Raw genomic sequence first — 11076 nt, 5'->3', positions numbered from 1 at the left:
TTGCTAACCAGTTAAAAATCAATAAAGAAAAAACAACTATATGTGCTGTTAAAGATTTATCTGGGAATACAATATATGATCTTAAAAAAATAAACTAAATTTTTAGGGATTTCTATGAAACTTTATATACACCACAAATAAACCCATCTAAAAACGAAACTGATCAGTTTTTGGACAACATAACTCTTCCAAAATTATTAGACACCCAAGCAATGGCACTGGTACTTTTTCTCCAAAACTCACAAACCAATATCTCTGGGGTGATTGCATTGATAAATTCTTTCTCAAGAGTCTCAGATTATTCAATTAACTGGTCAAAATCTACAGTTCTTCCGATTAATTGCTCCTTCCATAATTCTTCTCCTACACCACTGCAATCTGGAAATATAAAATATTTAGGTATTAATGTCTCTCCTAAGCTTTCAGAATTAACTAAATTAAACCACATCCCGCTTTTAAAGACGGTAGAAAGTGATCTGGCTAGATGGAAATCTTTACCCATACCCAAATCTTTTCCCACTCATGGGAAGGGTCGCCGCTATAAAAATGATGGTCTTGCCAAAAATAAACTATTTGTTTTCAATGATCCCAAATAAGCCATCACAAGATTGGTTCAGATCTCTAGACTCATATATTTCTAAACTCCTTTGGAAAGATAAACCCCCACGTATCAGCTTAAAAGCATTACAAAGGACCAAGGATAAAGGAGGATTAGATCTGCCTAACTTTAATCACTATTTTTTAGCCAACAGGCTTCAGTTCATCTCTAGATGGTTTAAACACACCTTCTTAGATGAACCTTGGATAGATGTAGAACAGGCACTATGTAATAATCTAGAAATTTCAGACCTACCATTTATCAGTTCAAACATCAAACGACATGAATGCTTTAAAAGCATCAACATCAGCTCTTCTCTGACAGCATGGTGGGAGTTTCTAAAAATGACAGAGTCCTCATTAATCCCATGCAAACGTACACCTATCTGGAACAATCCGGACATATTACAAAACAATAATATGATAAACTTTCCAGATTGGAGTTGCAAAGGAATTAAATACTTGGAACATATATATATATAAGGAACAGACTTTATTTCGTTTGACAGACTAGTTACACAATATGGGATCAACAAGAAACGATTTTTGGAATATCAACAAATTAAATCCATAGTAAAAAAGAAATTTAATCCCAGTGAAGCTGAATTACAAACACCACCAAGTGTGGTACATTTTTTTAATCTAAAACCCCCCAAATTATTGTCTAAAATATACAGAATGCTTTCTAAAATAGATGAATCAATATCCCTTCCTATTGCAAAATGGGAAGCAGATTTATCAATCAGCTTAGACCAAAACCTTTGGTCTCAGATATGCTTAAAAACCTTTCAATGGATCAGAAATCCCAGTTTGCAATTAATACAATACAAAATATTACATAGAGTGCACTATACTGGTCATAGGATGTTCAAGATGGGCTATACGTCTTCCAACAACTGCTCACACTGTCTAGCAAATACACCAGACAATTACATCCACGCTCTTTGGTTCTGTCCACCAGTTCAGAAGTTTTGGCGTGAGATATGTGAAAACTTATCAAAGTGTCTGAAATGTAACATTCCAGCCTCCCCTTTAGTATGCTTGCTGAGCAACTTGGATGAGGTCACTGCAGAAATAAACACAGCCCACATTGTTTTTACAGCCCTATGCATTGCCAAGAAAACGGTCCTCCTTAACTGGAAAAATAAAAATAATCTTAATTCTAATCAATATAAAAATCATCTAATAGATCACATTAGTCTTGATACAGCCTCTGCCACCACATTTGATCAATCCCTTTGGGCTCCTTTGATCGGCTTCATCACCTAGTGGGGGTGGGGGGTCATGGTTTGGTCCTGCCTTCGCTATTGTGGTTGATATGGGGTAGGGACGGCCTTAGGGCGTCTGGGGAGTCCCTAGGGACGTTTTCCCTGGAGGGCCTAACGCTGGGGTTGGGGCCATGACCTGGTTAGGGGCTTTGATGGCTCCTAGATGGTGTTTTCCTTGTGGCTGCGTACAGCGGAGATGGGGGAGGGTCTGTACTGGCGGACGTTGGTTACTGGCCTGGTGGCCTGGTTGCCCCCAGGTGGGTCCGGGACGGGCATGGAGGCTTGGGGGTCTGGGGGTGCTCCGCCCCCGGTCTGGGGTGCTGGCAGGGCCTTGGGGGCTTGGGTCCTGGCTGTTGTGTCGCCGGGGCTGTGGGCGGGTGGGCGCAGGGGGGCTCAGCCCCAGTGCAGGGGACCTCTGGTGCATCAGCCCAACTAGGGGGCTCTCTAACTGGTGGGGAGGCTGTTATATCTTTGCAGGTGGTCTCCTCTCTACAGGAGCTCACTTTGCAGGTGGGGGAGAGATAGAGAATGAACTCAACCTGGGTGTCTATTGTCTTGTGTAGTTTGGGAGATGATTGGATGATGGGGTGGGTGCAGTTTTCTCTGCGGTGGAGTTGGGTGGGCTGCCCCGGACTCTGTAGGGCTGGGCGGTGCTGCTGCTGTGGGTCCCGGTCCGGATGGGCCTGGGCCCCCTTGCCCTGGTGGGTTCCAGAGTTGGGGGTGCCTACTGGGGTCAGCGGGAGAGCTGGCCCCAGGGAGGGGCCGCTTGCCCCTCCCTTTCTTCCCTCCCCATCCTCAGCTGCCTCCCTCTTCCCACTCCACCACACCCACACACATGCAGGGCTTGGGGTGCAGATATGTCACCAGGGTGCAGGGGAGGCACTCCCCCTCTGTCCCCTTCTGGCCGCCTGTGCCTCAATTTTATTCTGCAACCTAGACATCCACATTACTCACACTCTCACATAACACATACATATAGGGCCTTGGGGGTGGGCACGTTTTACAGCATCCAGAGGATGGTCGGTGTATTCCAACCCACCTCTGGCGCTGGTGCCCTACCCTCAATTTCAATGCATATAGACACTGAGGGTTTTCGGGAGGAGCCGTGCTGCTCTCTGGCAGGAAGCACCATGCCCTCCTGTGTTTTAAATGCACTTTAGAACAGCACACAGCAACACTACATATGAGCGGGCGGAGGGAGGTTTGGGGTTTTCACTCACCCCGGTTCTGTTAGCCGTCAGGGCTGGGGGGCTGGGAGGAGGTGCTGGCCGTCAGATTGGGGTCTGTGATGCGGGGCCTCCCTGCTACTGCAGATAAGGAGGCGGTCCGCTTGCCTCCACCCCAGAGAGAAGGGTTACACCTCCTGGGTCTAGGTGCGGCTTGCCCCTCCGGGGGCGGGGGTACCTGGACCTGGGATATACAGTATGTTTGGGGAGTGTGATTGTCTGTGCAGTGTCTATTTGTGTCTGTCTACACGTTGGGTAAGTGCCGAGTATTTGGTTGTGTATATGGGGGTGGGAATGCACGTTTGAGTCTGCGTGCGCCTGTTCGTCTGTGTCTATATGTCAGGTTGGGCCTTAGACTCGACCTCTCTGGGAACATCTCAGGCCCTCCAAAGTACGGAGGCCTATCTCCCCTCACCACACTCCCTGCCGGTGGCTGATGCCCTCAGACATTGGTGTGCTGGTGGTTCTTGTCGACTGGGGCTGGGCACTCATGTATGTACCGGCTCACTCCTGGTGGCCGATTGGCGGGGCCTGGCGCCTGTGGCCCGGCTGGGCCCCTTCCGGGGGGTGGGGTGTCCTTAGGCCTCTGGCCTCTGGGCCTAAAGCTCGGTCCTCTCTGGCGCAGCTGGCTGCCGGCAGAGCCCGCGGGCACGCCACTGCAACCCCCTCTGGCCTCTGCTCTGTGGCTGCTGGGTGACCTCTCGTTTGGGGCTCTACTCAGCTCTTCCCAGGAGGGTGGCACGGTTCCCCCCCTTTGGTGGTCCTCCTTGGGTCCTCGTACTCTGGGGCCTCTGGATGTCTGGGGCCTGGATCTCCTCCATACCTGCTTCATGCCGTGGGGGACGGGGCTATGGCTCCCCACACTCCCTAGCAGATCGTTACATGGAGAAACCTTTGGAATACAAGCATGCTTATCCACACAGGTGTACACATGGGTGTTCACAGACACAAACTACACCTTTCTTGGCTGCTACCTCAAAGCACATTGTGCGCTGTCTATCTTGCGTGCTGTACAATAACATTTAATATTTAGTATCTACTGTTATCTACTGCTAGCTAGTTTATTGTGATGGTGCTGTATTTATTATGTTGCTGTTTTTTGTTTGTTTGTTTTCTCTTCTGTTTTTTTTTCTCCATACAGGTGATCCAGGTGTTTTGTTTGTTTTCTCTTTCTTTCTTCTCCCCTTTCTCACCATCTCTTCTCCCCTCTGTTTTTCTTTCTCTCCCTCTCTTTCTTTCATTCTTTCTCCCTGTCCTATCCCCCAGTCATGTCTGTCCCGACTGTAACAACCGAAAATAAAATAAATACATAATTATAATAAAGGTCAATCAAATGGACCAATATGGCAAGGCCATGATGATCCACTTGGTAAAGTAAATCCGCTTGGCATCTCTCTTGGCCTTAAGACAACAATTCTGATGGCTAAAGATCCAAACGGGACAGGGGGAAAAAAAAAAAAAAAGAGACAGAAATTCTGAAACGGTGCACGATGGCTTAACAAACAATTGTTGTGCTTGTATATATCCAAATATATCGAAAGGCTTAATAATATCCCATCATTCTATGGCTGCCCAAACATATTCAAGACAAACACATAAGAGATATCAGATGCAATGAGAGAGCTAAAGTTTTCTTTTGTACCTCCTTTCGGTGTGCCAGCTAATTTTTATGAAGTTCCACAGGAATCTCATTATGACAACTTAAACTTCTTTCAAAGAGAGCAGATCTCTTCTGTGTCCAACTAACTCGACTTCTATAGGAAGGAGCTTTACTGGTGATGAACTCCTTTACAAGATTGACACTGTCAACGAGAACACCACAGTTTTAGCTCACCACACATCGACTTGACAGATACGCCTACCTGCAAGTTCACCGCCTTTCCCCGACGTTATAATTCAAAGTTTACCATTGTGACAAGGTAGCGGAGATCCACTGAGGAATGCAGAGGGACAGGTACGAAAGGGTAGAACTAAACGGAGCTGGTCCGAGGCTCGATAGATGAAGTTTCCAAGATTATCAGCCTTTACACAAACACACACAGAAATACAGAGGAGGATCTTCAGACAAACTTAATATCTCTCAATATATATCTCTACATAAAAACCAAGACCTTTTTATCGTGTCAATCATATTTCTGACAACCCTTTTCTATCTTTGGAAGTTCCAGAATGACCAGTGAGCACATCTTAGAAACACATCTCTATCAGTCTAGGCAACCCTGCAGGAATATCAATATTATATGCATGGATGGAAATAAAGCAAGAAACTTACTGCAATTAAAACATTATTCTACATACGTAACTTGATGTCATATTACCTGTTTATTATGAAGTATTCCAGATAATGATCGGGTTGATTGCCTAGTTTAAATTTGCCAAATTTAAACTAGGCAAAGTCCCTGAAAAGGTTAACTAACTGTGTTGACAAATGACTGAAATTTGTGGTTTATATATAAAGCCGAGCCAGTTATCTTAAAGAATCATAAACTATAAAGGAGCAAAAGTTCACTATCTTCTTAAAGCACACTTTGACAAAGTTGACTGCTTCCTGTCATGGCCCCAGTTTTTCTAATCTTCTAACACCAGTGGACCCTGGCTCTCACCAGCTTTCACCAATCACTGCCTTCTGACGCTCTGTTTGGATGCCTGTCAGGTGAAAAGTGATCAATGAAGAGTGACAAAAGGTATAAAGAAGGTGATCAATAAAGGATGGCACAAGACAGAAAATAAGGGATTGTTTGGAAGGATGCACGCTCAGCTGCACTCTGACAACCGGAGGCAATGCGAAGACACCCAAGCTCCCGCTGCTGCTGGAGTTCAGCTTGCTATTTGTTGAATATTTTAGAGGGCTGCATGGCAAGAGGGAAGTAATGAAAACCTCACTCTAGAGTGAATTAAGTAGACTCTGACAGAAGTCAGATCAAACCGGCCAGTAACACAAGAAAATGAGGGTCCTTCCCGTTGACTTAGCTCTCACAACTTATTAAGTTGTTCCCACAGGGGTCGAAACACACAGCAAAGGCCAAAATTAGCCTAGATAAATTGAAACTGAACTTTAGCAGTACCTGACATGCTTGGAGAAAAAAAATCTAATCATGGTCATTCTGTGGTGAAGTAACTTAGTGACTAATCAGCAGCTGCTAAAAAGTCATTCTGCTTCAAAGGGAAGGCTCTCTAAGAGGTTTGACAGTTCATTTAGGGTCACTTTTAACCTGTAAATGACATAATAAAAAAGAAGAAAATTACTTAAGGTGGATTTTTTTTGTGTTCAAAATAAAAATAAGACAGCTATACTGTTTATTTTATACAGTTTGATTAAGGAAATATATTAGCTCTAAAACGATCTGGCTGCTGTGTAAGAAGGAATGAATTAAAATCAGATTCTGGCATTTATAGATATTTTACTCCACTGCATAATAATCCTCTGCTGCTGCTTCTGCTTACTCACATATGAGCCAACACTGTTTACAAGGAAAAGCAAACACTCTTCTTGTGCTGCAGGAAAGCTACAAGTAATTTCATTCTGCAAAACAGATTCAGTCTGGCAGGATTTTCAAATTCATTTCATCATCCTACCAATCCAGCCGCCCTGCACTGCAAATACACACTGTGTTTGGTGCTTTATTTCTAATTTTAATAGCCTGGAGCCTTTTGTAGGACATGTCAAAACAAGTACAGAAAAAAACTATAGAAAATGTGAACACTAGTGTTGTTTCTGCATTTCACGGCCATACAGCTACAGTCGTCTACACCAGTAAATTATTTTGAGACAGAACTAGATGATCCTGGTATCAAATTTAGGTAAAAAGGACACCTGTCATATGTTCTCACTTGTTCTAAGTAGCCATCTATCCTTCGTGGTGATACAGCCAGAGGGTACCACATGTTACAGACAAGAAACTGGTACAGTTTTCTGACACTGGGGTATAGCCCATGGCACCAGTGTGCAAAATCTAGCCCACTCGTAAAGGTCAAAGATTTTTATAGTATGAAACTATAGATCAAGGGTCATTAATATACAAAAAAATTGCTGATTCTGAGGGGATCAGATGGGAGCTTTGAATGACTCTATATCGAATGACACATTTATTGTGTCATAATTTAAAAACAATGAGCTGATGATACAGTTAATATTAAAAAGACTGTTTAGGAGAAACTGTACAGAAGTGCAAGAGATAATGACAAATGATTCAGTTCAGTGTAGATTAATAAATAAAAGTATAAACAATATATTCATTGTTGTTGCATTTAATTTCTTTTATAAAGTGTTCATTTCAAGTGAAAAACCCCCAGCAGCTAATATTCAAGAATCTAAGTGTATCAGCATTTTGTAGAAGGACCCGGGATCGAGCCCTGAGGAACACCAAATGTTTGCGCAGTTGCACTAAAAACACAAAGTTTCACCTCGTGTTCAATCGACACCTGGAATCATGTTACAGAAACTGATTTTAAGAACTTACCATGAAGTCTTATGATTTCCTCTCTGGTTTTCATCTGAAAGAAAAGTTGGACAGGTCCTCCTCTCTTTCTGACTGGTGGTATCAGGAAATCCTAGGTAATAGGTTTTCATGATGCAAGACAAAACAATCCTATTTTATTTTTTTAACCAATGTTAAAATATTTCAAGTCATGAAATGTGGATTTGCCTCCGTTTGCATTACCAGGTGCAAATTTCACGTCAGCAAACGTGTACTTCCAGTCTGAGGTGCTAGAGTGGCTTATTCATACACAAGGTTTCCTCTGGAGGCAGAGCTTGACACACCTGATTATGGCATTATTGAGACATCTGTCACTCCTGACTTAGATTTTAGTGCCAATATCCAACCAGTGAGTGAAGGTATAAAGGAAGAGAAAACAAAAGAAAACCCAATATAGGAAGTATAAAGTTCCCATCTGCACGTTATGCCTGGTCTTCTGGCTCCAATGGACTCACAATCAAACAGAACTTTAATCTGCAAAAACATGTACAATTGGACTAGCTACAATGTTGAACCAAGAAGACAACAGCACAGGTGTTAATCTTGAGAATTTTTAGCAGGTAAATCACACTGAAAAACAAGAAGTATTTTTGTAGTGGTGAGAACAATGTCCCCTAGTCTCCTGAGTGAAATTCAAGTTACAAAATAAGTATAGTCCTGAGGTATTCAGGTGGTTCATTTTCACCTGCAGGAGTTTCTGTAGGTTCTCGTAATATGCTTTTTTTTTTCCATGGAGGAAATTAATTAGTGAAAACTGTAAACAGCTTCTTAAACTCTCCACATAAATGTCCCGCAGAAAAGAAGCAGAAAGAAAGTCCGTCAACCATCCAAGAATTACAAATGCCGCAGATGACAAACTCAGAGAGAATGATTCAGAGCTTCGACAGCCTGAAAGAGGAGAGTCTGTGCCACGCAAGAGGTTTTTATCTATGCATTAGCGGGTCGTTATCATTCCGTGGGAAATAATGTTGTTTTGTCAAAGCTGCTGGAGAGTCTCAGTTACGCACACCATGTACTTTGGAGGTGGTGCATGGCACACAGGGTTATGGTATTACTGATATGAGGCTGTCACTCACAACTTCTCGTTTTCCAATGCAAAGGTGGCGTGTTTTTCACCAGACCAGCAGGTTTTCCTAAAACCAGATTTGGCAAGGTAAGAACATTTTGACACACTTTTAGGTGGATGAAGTCCATCATCTCCTGACTGATGACACCTGATGAAGAGAAATGTCTTGGATTAATGGTCCTCAGAAATTTCCCCAAATGTTTCCCCAATGTTCATTAATGTTTTTCCCCTCTTTTCTGGGAAATCTGAGGTATTTTTTCATCAGGGTGGCCCTTTATTCAGGTAATAATAAAGATGGGGTTCCAGCAGTCCTAAATAGACCACGAAAGTCCCCAGAAATATGAAGCTGAGATCCATTTATCAGGTCTAAATTAGGTTCAGGTGCAGAGTGGAATTAAGATGAATGAAAACATTCAGCTGGCTTTTCAAATCAATCATCTGCTTGCAGGTCTTACTTGAAAACTTCCGGACTGGAGATGAGGTCTCCGGGTGGGGGAAGCTTTTTAACAAACATGCACTCAGCCGCTGTGGCGGTGGGACTGGCATCACAAGCAACACTTCCTGCTGACTGTGTTATTGACAGTATGCATCCATTACTGCTTGTGCTCCTGATAAATGAATGTCATTAATGAGGAGCGGACAGCACCTGTTACTGATGGTCACAATCAGCCTCTGGAAAGACTGAGAGCTAGCCAGCAGGAAGCCCTGGAGGACAGATGCTGGCTGTCAAATTAGCCTAAATTAAAGATAAAATCATCCATTTACCAGAGAGGATGGATTCAGATGTGTAAATCAGATTCAGAGGCACAAAGCTTCAGCCATTTTCCTTTTCTTTTATTCTAACACAGATTTAACACGGAAAACCTCTTCTGTTTTTGTATGTTCATGAACAAATATGATCTGCAATTGTTAACATTTAATCAAAGGACCTCTGTGTAACCTTAGTAAACTGCTGATGCTATAGACACCTCCAGCAGGTTATCATTCTGTTCATGTGAAAGTTAGCATTGGCCAAAACCGTGATAAACCTGTCCTGCTGTGCTTTGTTGTTAGTTAAAGCACTTTGGTATTAGCTTTATTTTTAGATAGAGGAAGCTACATACATCCTTTGTACTGGTTATTTACTTACTTTTACTTAACACTGCTAAGGTTAGCTAGTTGGCTCTAATTTAGGCTACTCTGAAAGAATGCGCCAACTTTAGCTTATTGGAAAATTGACAGATAAGATTCCAGATCATTAGATGAATACCATGTTTTGCTATGTCAGTAGACACGCTGTTAGCTAACAATTGGCAGAAGGAAGACTGATGTCCTGCTGTGGAGGTCGTGTTGGTGCTTATGTTAGGTTCTACGATGGAGCTTATGATGAATCGGTGTTTGGAGTCTGACTCTGTGTTTATGCTGTTGGTCATTTGATCACAAGTTCTAAGCTAACGTAGTTAATATGGCTGCCTTTTAATCCAGGAGCAGAAGAGAGGCAGTGAGGTGTTCGGGAGAGAGCATTGATTTTTTCGCTCCACCGAAAGGTTTGAAGCAAGCAAGAGAGCTAGAGAAGATCTCATTTTTTAAATTAAGTTACAATAAACTCACACATTGGCAATAAAATGTTTAATACATGAAAAAAGGTAGCAAAAGGTGAGCCATTTCTAAAATGAGCCGCTGAGATGACAAAACTATGACAGTGAAAATGAGATTTCCTTTCCCAACATGACTCGGTCACATCATGATAAACAAAAGAAATGAGAAATGTGAGCACTTTCCCTGGCTGGTATTTGCTCGACAGTGTGTGCGTTACTAAGAAAAGCTTTATATACTGAGATTGATTGACATCATCTCTTCCCCCTGTGTATTTCCACTGATAAGCTGAGACACAAACCGAACGTGACCAGGGTGGAAATTGTGCTGCAATATTCCAGTGATGCAAAAACCTGTAAAATTAAGATGAATGAGCAGAGTCATCCTGAATTTACAGCTTGCTAAAGCACATTACATTCATCAGCCTGACTGTGTTCCCACAGAGCAACCATGGGAATAAGAGGAGGCAGTCACTATGTTTGCACTGACTTGACAGCAGGTTATTAGGGGGAAGCAGAAGGCTACAGGGACACTGGCTCTACACGGATACAGCTGAACACGTCCGCTGGACTTAAAGACACTTTCTGTTATTACAACCTGCAAAATTTAAAACGTTCACCACCAGGGTGCAGCGGTTTACACATAGTAAGAAGTTGCAGTGAGTATCTGGTTCCCCAGTGGTTGAAGGCTCTGAGCGACTATTTTCGACTACAAGACACAAGGTGGGAGCCAACCAATCTCTAACCTTTTTTCCTATTGTGGCCTGCTTTGGACTGAGTGCAGTCACTCTCTCAATGTTTTTAGATTACTGCTGTTTTTCTGCAATAAGGGATTCAACTCGCCTGGTCACCATTGGGCTGGAGTCT

This window comes from Pelmatolapia mariae, linkage group LG15 (genome assembly GCF_036321145.2).
Source record: "Pelmatolapia mariae isolate MD_Pm_ZW linkage group LG15, Pm_UMD_F_2, whole genome shotgun sequence".
In the NCBI taxonomy this organism is placed as follows: domain Eukaryota; kingdom Metazoa; phylum Chordata; class Actinopteri; order Cichliformes; family Cichlidae; genus Pelmatolapia; species Pelmatolapia mariae.
This window is presented reverse-complemented; position numbering follows the sequence as displayed.